The following is a 12648-nucleotide window of genomic DNA, read 5'->3' on the forward strand; positions in this document are numbered from 1 at the left end:
GAACAATCATTTTGGGTGAATAAATTCATAATAATTACGAGTGGAAAGTCATAATTTTATGAGAATAAAGTATTCTTTTTTTTAAGATGAATATAACAATATTAGTCATTTTTTTATTGTAGCAATGAGTATAGTATTATAATTTTTAAAAAGTAAAGAAGAATACATGGAATTGAATTGTGAGTTTAGAATTGTGAAATAGCAATATATCAACAATGAAAAACAATAAACAATGAAACATTTTCTGACTATAGTCCGAATTTTACAAGGGTAAAATTATATGAGCTAAAAGAAAATGTACAAAAATAATACAAAAATAAATGTCTATATTCAAGATTAAAATAAGCAACGGCAGAAAATGTGTTTTATTCGAAATTTCAAGTTTTCTTCAAAATAAATCATGATTATAATATATTATATGTTATAATATACATACATGCATGGTTTTGTAAAATCATAATGGACAAATAATTATGAGAATCAATTATTTGTCATTCAAAAATAAAAACATTAACTTGAGTCATGAAATTGCAGATTTAAAAAGATAAAACAGGAAATTTTGAAATATATATACTGGTTGGAAAGAATGTTTTTTTTTTGTCAAAATGAAGTGTTTTTGGTGGGAAAGAAAGTATTGGTATTTAATTGCCGTACCATTACTTCTTTCACACAATTTTCCCAAATTATTTTTGAACTTTACATATTGTTAATATCTTTCCAGTGTGTCTTAACGATCCTTAACAGACCACTTTATACGACATGTTTAAAGTGGTATTTATTCACTGTATTTATTCGTGTAGCTCCAACGGCTCCTGTTCTGATGCCAAAATCACAACCCATGTGACAGCAAGGGGTCTTGAGGTAATTTTAACCTAAACGGGGCCAGCTCGAGGTCATCTGACAAGATTTTTTTTTCACCTCCTCCCCAAACTTCAACTGATGACGGAGTTTGACAGGAACCAGCAACGTGACACGTTGATGGATGGAGGAAGTCTTGACATGACGCTTGGCCAAGCTAGCACAAGCGCACACGCATTTGGGAACCCTCTCTCAAAGACTCAGCCGAGCCTAAAAAGGGAAAGAGCCGCGGCTGCATAATTTATGATCACTTTCCTCCACAAGCACCAGAGAGATGATGTACAACTGCGTGTGCGCGTGCGCTTAGCAGCGTAGCTTTAGCCAAGCAGCAACTGTCATATTTCATAAAGCAGAGTTGCACGGCGCAACGTGCAAGGTGACTTTCAGTCCAGTTTGTCACCCAAACACACACGCTTGCTTTCACACATGCTTCTATTTTATGCCCTATTAACTCAAAATCATTATCAAGACCATCCTCTGTTGTTGTTCAGCTTTTTGCTCACATTTAGACCACACAAATATTCACATTTTTTTTTCACAGAGCCTCCAAAAATGAGTGGCATTGGTCATTTGCCTTGCGCAGCTTTTGAAGGGTTTACGGCATGGGTGTCAAACTCATTTTTGTCGTGGGCCACATTGTTGTTACGGTTTCCCTTGGAGGACCGTTAGGAATTTTGGGAAACCATATAAATGTTTAATCACCTCCACATATTACATACACAGCGTACAACAAATTGATGGATAGCCACTAGTTTTGAAATCAGAAGTCAAGAAAAATGACTGTTATTGTGGATTATGATATTATGATGATTGAAAATTTTGGTTCAGACTTTAGCAAGCATCATGGAACTTGACATGCTTGATTTGCTTTGGTGGGCCACATTAAATGATGTCACGGGCCAGTTCTGGCCCCCGGACCTTGTCTTTGACACATGTGGTTTATGGTATGAGGAACATTGCTGGAGCTTTTCTGCTCATCACAGTCATAGCTGTATGCACTTAAGGTGAAATTTAAAAAAAACGCATGTAAACGTGTACTTGACAAATGAAATTTAATGTCATTTAATGTATGATATTTACAAAGAACAAAATGTAAATGGCAATAGATAATCCTGTCTTCCTTTTAGTCACTGCCTGGTCATTATATTTTAATATCATGCAGGGAAAGAAAAATCATTTTAATGTGTGTGTGTGTGCGCATGCGCGTGTGTGCGCGTGTTTGTGCATCTGTGTTTGCGTGTGCGTGTGTTCGTGTGTGCTCATGCATGTGTGTGTGTGTGTGTGTGCGCATGTGCATGTATATACAGTATATATAGAGAAAGAGAGATTCATCCACCCGTCCATCAGTCCAGTCTGTAATCTTGACTCCAACATGCAATATTTAGTGACAAAAAATTAATGTAGAAAATGTTTTTAATATTCCCTCCAGTAAGATCATCTACTTGAATTTCATAGAATATGTTGGTGACTGCTTTGATACATTTTCCTTGCATTAGCTACTTATTTTTTACGACAGGTTCCATCTTTATTTTAAACACGACCTGTGAAGTCATCCCGCAAGTCGGTAGCATGACGGGAGGAACAGATGCCGACTAAAATAATCAATCCGTCGAGTAATGGTACTAAAATGGGCCATTAGAATGAAGAGCTGGGATGCGAATGTGCTGATGAGCATTACCCTTTAATAACGTTAAAGCAGGGGAATCATCACATATGCGCGCACAAACGCACAACGGCTCCCGAAAGTTGTTGTGGCCTCCGTGCGCACAGCTGCTCATGCAGTACAAGTGCCACTTTTAGTGACTGATGAATGTCCGTGGCATCGCACAAGAGGAGGCGAATTCAATTAAATATTAAAAAAGTACGATTACAGTCAACCATTTTTTTTCTTCTGTGGAGCCGATCTTAAGCTATCCATTTGAATATTTATGTGCTACAAAGACTACAGCTATACCAAATTGAATCGTAATTCCTCTGAATCGAACCGTATTGAACCGAACACTTAAAAATGTACCGTTGTTGAATCGTATTGTACCCCATACATTGAGATGTGTCTCAAATCATCTTTCATTGGAGTGAGGCACAACCCCTAATATATACACATCAAGGATGGACAACTTGAAAGCTTGAGGGGCCACCTTTTTTCACATAAAGGACCATGTACTTCCTAACCACGTGTATGACCAAAAATGGCATTTTGATTCTGGACAAAATCCGTGCGTACGTGCAAAATACATGCTCTTAATGTCCTTTTTGAAAATGTGTTTTTTTTTTTTAATTAATATCTGCTACAAAAGATCCAGCCTTCAACAACAAAGGGTTTGAATAATCCCCCCCCCCCCCCAAAATTAACCACTTACTGTACCGTGAAATTTACTTTTAATGTTTTTTTCTGATGCAAAGCTCTCTCATGGAAAACAAAATTCAAATTCAAGGATGGCTCAAAACTACTGAACAGCAAACCAAACCAAAGTGCACCAACTAATATTCTATGTCTAATATCTATTCATAAAAATTAACTTTCTCTAAATTGTAATATTAAGCAAAATTGTCCCGCATGTCATTACAAATCTGCAATTAAATTATTAGGCCTACTCATGTTGTAGTAAGTGCCCTGCGATTGGCTGGCAACTGATTCAGGGTGTCCCCCGCCTACTGCCCGGAGACGGCTGGGATAGGCTCCAGCACCCCCCGCGACCCTAGTGAGGATCAAGCGGTTCGGAAAATGGATGGATGGATGTTGTAGTAAAGGGCAGTATTAAACTCAGTGCAAGCGTAACTGCGCCTTTGCCATCTAGTAGTGAATTCTGACATTACAACTTAAAACTATACAATGGAACCCAAATATTGAAGGATAAGTCAGCTTGTGAATGGCGAAAATCTGCAAATACCGATGCCTGATGAAATGCGCTGAATCTTTGTAAACACTTAGATTTTCCACAAAAAGCGTTTGCCTCTCTCCCCCCAGTGCCCCCCTCCCCAAAAATGTTTTTTTTAAAAATGTTGGAAACAAAATCCATGAATAAGTGTATCGACGGGTGCCAAGACATGCAAGCGTGGTCTGCTGCAGTAGAAGTAAACATGCTTATAATTCATATCCCGCCCAATATTTTTTTCTGTAAAATAATAATAATAATCAAGGGGCCACCCATAATGTGCGGCCCGTGGGCTGCCAGTTTTAGCCCATCCCCAACCCTATTGAGGTTATAGAAAACGGATGCCTGGTTGGCCATTAAGTGACGCTGCTCTGGCGACAGCAAGATTGATATCTGCTATTAAAAACAATTGGTCCATAAATGCAGTCGAAATGATCGGCAGTCAGGCAGATGCTTGATGCTCGTCATGCCCAAACAATGACTGGCGGACGTGCAAACAAACGAGCAGTCATGTGTTGGACCACAAAATGGGCAAGTACTGTATATCCAGTGATGAGTTGACCATTTTGTGGTTGCACGGTGCCGCTGACGTGCTTTCGGCTTTTTTGTCCATATTTACAGCTTTCAAGCCAGCCTCCATTTGACCCATCATGTCACTTCTATTGATGGCGTTGTGCTCGAGTGTATCACTGTAACAATGCGGGTCAGAGTGGTGCAGATTTCTGCTGTTGACTCAATTTGGTTTGGCTGACCCCCGTTTTTTTGGGGGTTTTTTTGCCAGTCAGCGGGTTCGAGGTCAGTGTCGAGGTTAAGGCTTTGGGGATTTGGGGTGTGCAAAGAGTTGAGTGTCACCTCAAGTCAATGTACTGCAACTTTGGCACTGTTTTCCTTCAAATGGCGGACTCGGTTAAAATGGAGGAAATCGTGGCTTCTGGCTTCTTCCGGAAAAGAAAAAGATTTCAGGAAGAAGCCTAATAGAACAGCTGAACTTTATTTGGAGTCAAGCAGAGCCATTTTAAGTTATGGCACGTGTGCTGACTCCCATTTAACGCAGCTACGTCCCCTCTTGTAAGACAGGGTGCACATCAGCTTTCAACCTTCCTTTCTTCCTTGTTTCTCCCTTCTTTTCCTTCCTTAAATACATCATTTCTGGCAATTCTGCCATCATAATTTATTTTCTGCCTTCCCTCTGTCCTTACCTCACAACCTTCCTTCTCACCTCAGTTCATCCTTCGATACCTTCATTTCCTACCTTACTTCCCTTCCTTCCTTTTGTGATTTTCTTTTTTCGCCGCACCATTCCTTTGCGTTTTCTTCAGTCTTCATTCCATGCTGCCCTCACTTCCTTTTTTCCTTCCTAACTGCCTATCATTGTCCTCCAGCTTTGTAATGACTTCCTTTTTTTCTCCCCTTTGTTCCTCCTCTTGATTACCTCTTTCCTTTGCACCTCAATTCATCCTTCAATATCTCCTTCCTTCTCTGTGGCACATACTTTAAAAGATCCTTTGCTACCTTTGGCTTCCTCAAGCTTCTTCCCTTTCACCTTCCTTGATTTGTCCTTCCTCCTGCTTACCTCATTTCCTTCTCTACTCCCTCAAATCCTACTTCACGATCTTCTGTTTTCACTTGTTCCTTCATCTTTTTTCTTCCCTTCCGTACTACCTTAAATTATCCTTCGAAAAACCTTCAGTTTCTCAAAATCTCCTTTACTCACTTCATGCCTTCCTCCCTTTTGTCATTCTTCCTTCTCACCTCTTTTTCTTCCATACAGCCTCAATTCATACTTTTCCTGTTTCTTTCCATTCTTTCTTTCCAGTCTTCTTCCTCGCTTTTGTCCTTGTTCCTTCTTACCTCCTTTCCTTCCATGTTCACTCAATTCATACTTTCCAATTTGCAGTTCCTCATTTCATTATTCCCTTTTGCTGCTGTCCTTCTTTAAAACATTCTTGCTTCTCTCCCACCTCACGCTGCCTTCATTCTCTCCATCCTTCCTTCCTTGCTTGGCTTTCTCCTCTTCCCATAATCCATTTTATATATCTGCACTGTCATTCTTCTGCTTTCCTTCTATTCCCTCCCTCCCTCCATCCTTGTGCCAAACCACATAGAACTGCGAAATGACCACCATCTAGCATCTCCCCGTGTCCTCCGTGTCAGCTAATAGGAAGCAAATCTCCGTGTGGTTTTCAGCCCCAACATTTGTCCGTCGCCTGCGCACTCAAACTTATCATTTGTGCACCACGTCAAATAGGCGCATACTCAGAATTGAGTCCTTTTTCCCAGAACATTTCGTTTGCGGATGACAGTTGCTTCTGTAGTCCTTGTGGCACAGTTTTTTTCCCCTGCAATATTTTCAAAAGTGATAACCATCTCAAAAGTGAATTCTGCACGTATACGGTTTTAGCGAGTTCCCAAACAGCTTAAAAGTCAACTCTGCGCTCGTCTGATGTGAACTTAAAAGTGCGACAAAGCTGTAGATGTGGCCGTAAATAACTTGACCGCTAATGATCTCGGGCCCTGCGGTGCTTTTTAGCCTTCAAACACTCGCAGCTTTCCCAGGGTGGTTTCCAATGGCAACCTTGTGGAAGTCCATTGCGGGACAGCGTGCGTGACCATCACTTAAGACGCATCTACATTATAATATATGTTTACCGAAAAGGCATTGATTAAAAAAATAATCGTGTGTGTGTGTGTGTGTGTGTATATATATATATATATATATATATATATACAGTATATATATATATATATATATATACAGTATATATATATATATACTGTATATATACAGTATATACAGTATGTATAGATATATATGATGACGCAGCATCAGGAGCAACCGGAGGTTCAGTATTTTGCTCAAGGACACTTCGACATGGTCGCAATGGCCACCCACCTCGGGTTTGGCAAACGACCACTGAGCCATGCTGCTTGGTCTTTTTTTTTTTTCTTGCATTATACAACGTATTTCAATGTGATTATTAGGTGTACTGTAATATAATTCAATCCAGTACTTAAAACGTGCCCAAATGTGACTTTGAAAGCTGTGTGAACCCTCCAATCTGTGCCGATTAGCAGCTGTATTGACCGACTCAGCAAGAAAAGAGGTCACAAATGTTTTTTGTTGTTGTTGTTGTTGTTGTTGTTAAAGCACAAAAGGCAAATATTAATATTTATATTGAGTGAGATGCATTCCCTCCGTCCATTCGAAGGGGTCATCACGTCATTCATTCACTTTTGGAAAGGAGAGACTGACCAAACATTAGCAGACCGTGAAGGGGGAGGGGCGAAACCAATGTGCGAGCAGTCAAGTGGATGTGTGTGTGAGCGTCGCCCCCCTCCCCGTCATCCCCCTCATCTTGACGCGTCTAATGAGGCCCAGGCCAAGATGCTGAGAGCTCTTCATCAAACTCAAAAAGCCCATTAAGCTCTTTAGATAGCTGGAGCCTTTTTCAGCCCTTGTGTGGGAAAACCCCAACAGACAGCAATTCCTGCTGGTGTTCGGTCCAGGGTAACTGCAGACTCTGAGTTATTTTATGATATCTTATAAATGCATCAAATGTCAAATGTTTTTTTTTATTTTTCACTTGTATAGCACTGGCAAACGGATGTCTGAATTCTGAACTTTACGTCCTCGGCCAGCTTGTCGTGAATATCTAAATCAGGAGGCTTCCTTCGTTTTACAGTGCACAACAAAGCTTTTGGGCTATGCTGCATTCAATGTCGTCACTGCAGCTCATTATTACACATGATATGCTGCATGAGTAGGGCAAGATCAATATTAATGATTTGAGGTTGATGACGATTCCAATATTTGGCAGAATAAAATTCTGATAACCGATTTATCAGCCGAGTAATTAACAACAATCAAGAGATTAATCCCATTTTCTTGAGGGTAGAAGGGGAACTTGAAAACGTCATGACGTTTGTAGAATGTTTGAACATATATATACTGCAGTTTTACTTTTTTGTTGTTTTTTAATCATGTGTGTGGTTTACAATGCCTTCTTCCATGATAACATGCAGAATATCTGATTCAACTGTTCACTACATGCCACTCCGCTGCGCTCTTTGGTATTACCTGACACAATGCCAGTCATTTCACGACTGATCTAATATACAGCAAAACCACTTAAACACGTCTTGCAGAAACTATATAAAGCGCATATTACGTGGTTATACTGCGGGAACATCTGCTCACAGATGAGAACTAATTCTGAAGATCGGAAGTGAGAATGACTGTATCGAACGCAAAGTCAATGTTGGTCATCAGTGCGATCATAAAGTCGCGTTGTTGTATTTGGCCCCTAATTCAGGCGCTCGCTGTGCGTATCGACCTGTGTCTGACGAGCCTTATTGAGCGTGAGAGGGACTAATAGGAAATTCACTTTATTATACAAGCACACTCGTTTTAGTAAACACACACACACGCACAAACGCTCTGGTCTTCATTGGCAGACTTTGTGGAGCCTGAAAATTAAATGAATTTAAATGTCGATTGCGCACAAAGAAACATCGCAGATCAAAGTTGCAACTTGAAAAAGTCTGTCTTTTGTTTTTAATAAATGGGAGACAAACAAACAAACACAGAGATGTAAATGTATTCTGAAATAAGGGTGAAGTCAGTGTTTGGCGGGAGGTGTGGGGAATTGGGCTGGCAGTGCACTATATCTGCGGGATTGCGTTGTTGAATGCCTGTTTCCGGAAATGAGCCAGACTGTGTGTGACAGACTGCAGTAACTGACCAGAGGTTTTCTTTTGCCATTGCTGCCCGAGTGCATTTTAAATAGTGCGTCACAAAGTGTGTACCTTTCTGTGTGGAAACAGCAATCTTGACATGCAAGGCTTGTCTGGATTGTACTGCCCCCAGGTGGCCAACATTTGTGCACCAGAAGGAGTGGCACAATTTTCATTGAAGTAAAACAAAAAAAAAAAAGAAAAAATTTATTTTACATTGTTTTCAGTTTTGTCATTATTGTGCGTTTCTATTTTATGTAGATTGCAATAATAAATAGGGTTATGTTTTCTTCTTTTATTTATTTATTTCTAGTTTTGACAGCACCATTAATATCACAATTGAAAGATGATGTTAATAACGAGCATGCTCACGGAACAAATTAGTCTCTCAAGGCACTACTGTAGAGGCAAAAATGCATCTTTTCAAAACAGGAATTTGTCACCGATATGAACAACGGACTTTTCCAATATGAGCTCCAGTTCAATTTTTGCACATCAACTGTGTTGTATCTGTGATATTATTGAATGGATCTAATCCTTTTGCACACCCCAGAAGAAAAAGTCAACCACACATGATAAAAACGTGTTGTTTTCATTTGTGGAGGTAAAAAAAACACACACACACACACACACACACACGACAGAAATGTGTTGTTTTAATCTGTGGAGGTTAAAAAAAAAAACAAGATAAATGGCCGCCTTTTGTCTAGCCTTAGGTCTGTGCATTTGTGTACAATTCTGGATTCCAAGGCTCATTATAGCTTTGATACAACCCAAGCAAAGCATAAAAACTGCAATTTATTATTTCCCAAAAGCATGACAGCATTGTGTGCTGTTCTCATTAATTCATAGCTAAAACGGGTCCATTGTGTGGAAGTGAGTGAAGTTGATGAATTGCAAGGTCAAATGGAGTGCATTGCTCGGCTGCAAACAGCAGGGGCGCCGTTGTTCACTCTCAATGGAACATGTACCATCATATTTGCATTCAGTATTTTTTTTTGATCTTTTGATTGATTAGTCATTTTAGTCGATAAAAAAAATTCAAAGAGATTCAAATGGGAATCCCAAGGAATGTCCAAGTCAACTTTCTGTCATCCATCCATCCATCCATTTCCCGAACCGCTTAATCCTCACTAGGGTCACAGGGGGTGCTGGAGCCTATCCCAGCCGTCATTGGGCAGTAGGCGGGGGACAACTTTCTGTCAATTAAATCAAAATCGAATGTGCTTGTGAAAAACATTTTTCTGTAGATCCTCGGTCATCCAGGTCATGTTAATCTGTAGCTGGACTTTTCCTTGTTTGAATTTATTGCGTGGTTCTCGAAACTGTTCAAATAAGACCCGGGCGATTGTGCTGTTAGGTTAATAACATGTTTTAATGATATCTGATCTAAGATGCATGCGATAGTTCAAGGGGCCTATCGGTGTCGAGTTTGCTAGAGCTAAACACATTGTCTCGTACTCTGGAATTTTGCGGACAAACTGCAACCTGACACAAACATTCAAATATAAGTGTTTTCTTTTTTTTTTCAACAAAGCCAGTGCTTCAAAATGTGCTCATGTACGCCAAATATGAACCCGCCTCAGCGGAATCAACAGAAATAATTCAACAGTAATTTCATTCCCACTAAGAAATCTTGTGTATTTTCCGCCAACCGCCCGTACAACTCGCACTTAATGCTTTTTGCGACAACATAAACAATGCGTGAGCCAGTCTGAATGTGAGGCATTTCAAGCACCGGCCGACGTGAAACTTGATATATATATGCTCTTTGCTGTTTATTTTGACTAATTCAGACCAGTCACAACTGTATTAAGGCAGAGATGTTTAAGTGTCGTGTTGGCGGGAGTAACTGAACGGGAGGAAACTTGACAGGGAAATTGTAGTAAGGGGGAATGATTGTTATTCCGCAATTAAATTATATAGACTGCTTGGAATCACCCCCTGACAGGGCCGACCAGTGTGTACGTGTGTGTATTTGGAAGTGACCGAGTGTGAAACTCGATCTCTCCACCAAGGCCACAGAGGCTACGCCAGCCGGGAGAATGTGGAAAGCAAATCGGAAGGACGGGGAAATTAAAGAGAACGAGAAGTTATAAGTCAACAGTGTGGAGCGCACAGTGTATTTTGGGGATGAGATGGTGATAGCGTAAACACGGAAACTCCCGCGTAATGAGTCCATTTGGACCACTTGTGACAACATTAGCTTCAAACAAACCATAGCAAGCTCACACTGTGGGGTGTTTGTGTTTTGCCTGCTACCTTTTTGGCTGTCATTTGAAATGAATGCATTGATTGTGGCAATTGGATCATTTTTAACTTTGACCTTGTCAATAACTGTCATGCAAAATAGCTTTTTGTTCTTTTTTTTTTTTAAACAGTGCATCAATGTCTTTAAAATAGCTTTCGCCACAGTGGAGTAAGCATCAATTTTTATCTAATGATAGCTGCCCGGACATATTGACAGAGAGAGAGTGATAAAGAAATTATATTTTGAAATTAACAAGCAGGGCATTTTTAAGAGAGTGACTACGGTTTTACATATTTATTACACAATGTCTAATTTATAACATATTTATTAACTTAGGAGCCTGTAAACCACAGTAATTAGTCAAGTAACATATTATACTAATGACCACATAACACATTTGTTATGCAACTACAATGGTGTTACAGAGATTCAATAAAGAAATTCAATAAACAAAAAATAATTCAAGCACGTTACACGATGACCATCCATCCATCCATCCATTTTCCGAACCGCTTGATCCTCACTAGGGTCGCGGGGGGTGCTGGAGCCTATCCCAGCCATCTCCGGGCAGTAGGCGGGGGACACCCTGAATCAGTTGCCAGCCAATCGCAGGGCACACAGAGACGAACAACCATCCACGCCACGATGACCATTGAATTTTCAACTTACACTATTACAAAGAAAGATCACATTCATTACTTTCTCTCTCTCGCTCACCCACACACACACACACACACACACCGGTTGCTTATGTTGTTATGATGCCCGTTATCCAGTATCTTTGTCCACTTTGTGATGCTGCAGTATAATTTTCCTGAGCAGGTACACATGATGTGCTTTTCGGGTGCATTTGGCCGTCCCGTGAGTGTTGTGTTATAAAAAGGCCGTCTTATGAGCTTTCAGTGCCTTGGAAGGGGAAAAAAAGCCTTTTGGTCCCCACTGAGGTGCTTTGATGGAGCAGCTTTATGTCTTTGCACTACTTCCTCCTCTTTTTCGTGTTGTCTCACCATCTACACAGGCATGAAAACTCATCAAAATGAGAAGTGTTTGTGAAGCCTCGAGTGTGCGTTTGACGGAGGCGACAGTCAGCTTCGTGTCTATAGCGACACGCTGGGGTTACATGAGCTTATAAGAACGAATAAAATAAAAGTGAGTGAAATATGCGTAATGATTTGCAGAGAATTGCACATATATTTCTCCACTTTATATTTTGCTTTAAGTCAGCCGCTTTAGTGCTCAAATGAAAATGGGAGACTCCAACTAAGAGGATCAAATGAACAGTGGTCATATACAGGAAGAAAAATTGCTGTAGAATAAGGCCATGCATGCCAATTTTTTCCAATGCAATAACATCTAGATTGGAAAAAATGACAAGTGGCCAAGACAACAAAATAATTTTCACTCATGGAGGCAGCCCTTCTTCAACATCATGACAAAACCATGACAAATACATGGGATTCGACCAATCCAAGTCACTACATCTCAATACAAATATTTTGTTTCATCAACATCTGATTCTGATCTCAGTTACGAGAATAAGGTTATAAATGTTCCAGAAAATACATTGCTTGTTTTACAGCTAAAACAGTCTTCAAGCTGATTCAAGAAAGGAAGAAAAGCATATTTTCAAGAAATACATTTCAATTGTAACCCCCAAAATGTACATTTTCAAAGTTAAAAAATCCCATTATAATAATTTTACAGAAAATAAATGGTGTATCTTTTGAGATCAATCTCATAGTTCTGGATAATAAAGGGCATGGAAAAGTAGTTGTATTTTTTTTCCGAAAAAAAAATTAGATTTGAAAAAATTAAAGTTGTGATATCATGAGAATAATTTTGCATTTTCCACGTTTTTTCAGGAGTAAATTAAGTTTTTAATGTCTTTATTTTAATTTTAGGGTGGCCCTAATACTTTGTGTTCCATTT

The 12648-nt window shown here is 39.7% G+C and overlaps 1 protein-coding gene across 1 annotated transcript in view; it reads left to right on the top strand.

The window, feature by feature from the left end:
* The window catches only part of slit3 (slit homolog 3 (Drosophila)), a 232868-nt gene that overhangs the window by 137188 nt on the left and 83032 nt on the right, over positions 1-12648 (top strand). The gene's annotated exons all lie outside the window — the stretch shown is intronic.

The sequence above is a fragment of the Hippocampus guttulatus genome, chromosome 2 (genome assembly GCF_054856545.1).
Source record: "Hippocampus guttulatus isolate MCC_2025c chromosome 2, RoL_Hgut_1.0, whole genome shotgun sequence".
Lineage (NCBI taxonomy): Eukaryota > Metazoa > Chordata > Actinopteri > Syngnathiformes > Syngnathidae > Hippocampus > Hippocampus guttulatus.